The following is a 3919-nucleotide window of genomic DNA, read 5'->3' as shown; positions in this document are numbered from 1 at the left end:
GTATTAAACACCTCCTTCCCATTAATCAAGAATATTTAATCAACAGACGTGTGTCTGTTGCAGAAATATTTTATCTCAGTTTATCTAATCTGTCAGTTAAACTTGTTCAGCTTGTGTGTCTGAGAGAGAAAGAGGGAGGGATGAATCAAAGAATATTTAGAGTCCCAGAGGGAGGGAGGGTGTCTCCTGAGAGAACTCCCACTCCTCTCTTCTCTCTCTCTCCTCCCACTCTGAGAGAAAGAGCTTCTCCCCCTCCCCCTCCCTTCTCCTCTCCCCCCCCCCCCTCTCTCTCCTCCCCCCACTCCCTCTCCCTCCCTCCGACTCTCCCCCATCTACTAGGGGAAGGGGAGAGAGGGGAGGGAGTGAGGGAGCTCTCTACCCCTCTCTCTCTCCCCCTCCCCCTCACTCCCTCTCTCTCCCTACTCTGAGAGGAGGGGAGAGAGAGAGGGAGGGAGGGTGAGGGAGAGGGGGGTGGGGAAGAGCCCTGAGAGAGAGAGCCTCCCCCCTCCCCCTCTCTCCCTCCTCTCTCCAACCCTGCCCCTCGGGTGAGGGAGAGAGAGGGAGGATGAGGGGAGAAAGAGGAGGAGTGTGAGTGAGGGAGAGAGATGGAGGGTGAGAGGGGAGAGAGAAAGAGGGAGGAAGGGTGAGAAGGGAGAGAGGGGTGAAAGGGCAAAGAGAGAGAGAAAGAGAGAGGGAGGGTGAGAAGGGAGAGAGGGAGGGAGGAGAAATAGAGAGGAGAGAGAGAGAGAGAGAGAGAGAGAGAGAGAGAGAGAGAGGAGGGGGGGGGGGGGGGTAAGAGGTTATGGTGAGTGTACACCGCACTTGGAAACTCCTGTTAGCCCGAGAAGCGTGTCTGAGGCCGTCTCACGGAGTCACGGAGTATGTCTGTCCCTCCTTCTGAGAATTCCATGTGTTGATCACTGAGTCCAGTTCTTGTCCGTTCTTTTGCAGTTGGATGTCTCAGGATCTCAGTCAACCCACCTACCTACACAACGGTCATATTACTCTAATAAATATACAATATATATATATATATATATATATATATATATATATATATATATATATATATATATATATATTAAAATATATCATATTATATTTAATTGGGCCATTTTTAATTAAATAATTGTTATAAACATAAATCTGTTTTACAATAACAAAGAAACAACAATACAAATCTACACAGACAACATTTTTTAAACAAAATTTCAAATGATCATATCCCCTGTAATGAGTTTACATTAACACAGACAGTATGCATGTAATAAACCATGTTCCTCATGAGCAAGAAAACATTTCACAGTTGAAAAGGAACTCTAAGGAAAGTGTATGTAAAATGTCTCGCGCTGTCAGTTCTGCAAATGGAATTACGTTTACCTAGCTGGGCTTCCTACACTATTCTTATTGAATTCCTGTGACGCACACACTGAATCGTGACACGTTCCAGTCCACACCCAGCTGAAGTTGAGACTACTGTCAGTATTTTTTCATTAGTCATTCGCAGGTCCTGAGCACTCACCACTGGCCATTCTAAATGCCAGGCCTGGTTTACAAAGCCCATGAAAAGAAAAACATTGAAATAATGTGCTTGTTTTGGGGGGGGGGGGGGGTTCCCCAGAAAATGTCCAAGTCTTGGAACTGAATGTGAAAAGACAGATTTGAAGAAATATTGACTGTGGAATGAAACGATGGTGAGCACTGTGAGATTCATTTCATCTCCTTTCCCAGTTCTGATACACCTGATAACAGCTCTAGTTTACACCCCAGTTGCCAGCTCTGCCGCTGTCAGCACAGTGCTGAGAGATGCACGTGTGTGTGTGTGTGTCTGTAGTATGTGTGTGTGTGTGTGTATATGTGTGTGTGTATGTGTGTGTGTGTGTGTGTGTGTGTGTGTGTGTAGTATGTGTGTGTGTGTGTGTGTGTGTGTGTGTGTAGTGTGTGTGTGTGTGTGTGTGTGTGTGTGTGTGTGTGTGTGTGTGTGTGTGTGTGTGTGTGTGTGTGTGTGTGTGTGTGTGTGTGTGTGTGTGTGTGTGTGTGTGTGTGTGTGTGTGTGTGTGTGTGTGTGTGTGTGTGTGTGTGTGTGTGTGTGTGGTGTGTGTAGTATGTGTGTGTGTGTGTGTGTGTGTGTGTGTGTGTGTGTGTGTGTGTGTGTGTGTGTGTGTGTGTGTGTGTGTGTGTGTGTGTGTGTGTGTGTGTGTGTGTGTGTGTGTGTGTGTGTGTGTGTGTGTGTGTGTGATGTGTGATGTGTGATGTGTGTGTGTGTGTGTGTGTGTGTGTGTGTGTGTGTGTGTGTGTGTGTGTGTGTGTGTGTGTGGTATGTGTGTATATGTGGGGGGGGGCAGGAGGGTGGAAGTGTACAGTATCTGATCTGAGGGTAGTAGACACTTGCATTCAAGTTATTGATTTTAGAGTGGTAACTTACACTAACAAAGAAAAGTAAAAAAAAGGATTTGTGATTTTTTTCCTGTCCCCAAACTGTTCCTTATATCTGGTATCTGTTTCTATTTTTGCCTTTTTACAAGGATTATACTGCAATGTAATTATGTGTTATTACGTTATTAATCTTTCACAATTGTGGATTTTTTTTTTAAAGAGCTTTGTGAGCCCTCCTCCCCTCCCCTCACCACTGCTTTGATGCTGTGATTACTGTAGAAGTTTAGAAGTGGCAGACTGTGGGCTCCAGGGCCACATTACAGGGGACTGTGTAGTGGGGAGGGGAGGAGGGGGTTATATGAAGTGGGAGAATACTGCTGGATAAATAGGACCTTTGTAGAGAAAAAAAAAGAAAGGAAGAAAAAAGAGAGCAAAACACATGTTATTTATTTCCTCAGTAAACAGAAAACGGCAGACATAATCAATATGAAACTGAAGATTGTAAATAGGCAATTTAATAGCCTAAACATTTCAGCGCTACAGTTACACAGGACTTCACAAGCATTTAGGCTTAATAGTGGCAAGACATTGAGCAAGTTTTATTTACCAACACGGGAATGATAAGATATACAGGCAGAGGAGAGGTGCAGGAGGAGGGAGAGTGAGAGATAGTCCCCCAAGGACAGTGAGGTCAGGACGTAGGCTGGAATTCCAGGTGCCCTCTCCTCTGTGAAAACATGTGCATACAGTTATAGAAAATGACATCTCAAATATTTACAGCTTAGCCGACATCTGCATATATTCTCCCCTCTCTCATATTGAACAAAACGCTACCTGAGTAGCGAAGAAGAAGAAGAAGAAGAAGAAGAAGAAGAAGAAGAAGAAGAAGGCGGCAACCACTGCCTAGGAACGATGTGTTGGGGTTTGCTTTTGTGCGTTTGCATATCTAGAGTCTTTTTATTTTCCTGAAGAATTCATGTTTTCTTTTAATTTATTTACAAAAGCCACGTTAAAAATGTTAATTTTAGATGCTAATTACAGATCAGCTTCTAAAGTGGTGTTTAGCAAATAGCTGAGTCCGAGCAAGCCTGGCTACTGAGTCTGTCTGCTCACAGCGCTGCTCTTTAGCTCTGAAGAGGGAGGCACAGCTCACACACCCAACCTCCCAGCGAGACGAATGCTTTTGTCCCCCTTTTTAATGATTCATTCTTTGATAATAAGAACATAAAAACATAGGTTTTGTCAAATATTGGGGTGCAGTTAAAATGATAAGGCTTTCATTGCTCTGCCTCATCAGAGACCTGTCACACTGATATAGACTACTGTGCAGAGAAGTGCCCGTACCAAATCCATTGCAACTGGAGGAGTGGTTCCTACGATTGTAGGCTTGTCTTATCACATCTTAAGGTTTTCCCATTGAGAATTAAGAAACCAAAGCATTATTAACACCTCAGCATTTTTCTTGGTTATCATTTCTTTAATTTTTAGTTTAAAACTTGGAACACAATCAGCATGTCCCCTTTAACATGTTATTGTTTTCCTT

This window comes from Polyodon spathula, chromosome 10 (assembly GCF_017654505.1).
Source record: "Polyodon spathula isolate WHYD16114869_AA chromosome 10, ASM1765450v1, whole genome shotgun sequence".
In the NCBI taxonomy this organism is placed as follows: Eukaryota; Metazoa; Chordata; class Actinopteri; order Acipenseriformes; family Polyodontidae; genus Polyodon; species Polyodon spathula.
Note: the sequence above shows the minus strand (reverse complement) of the source record.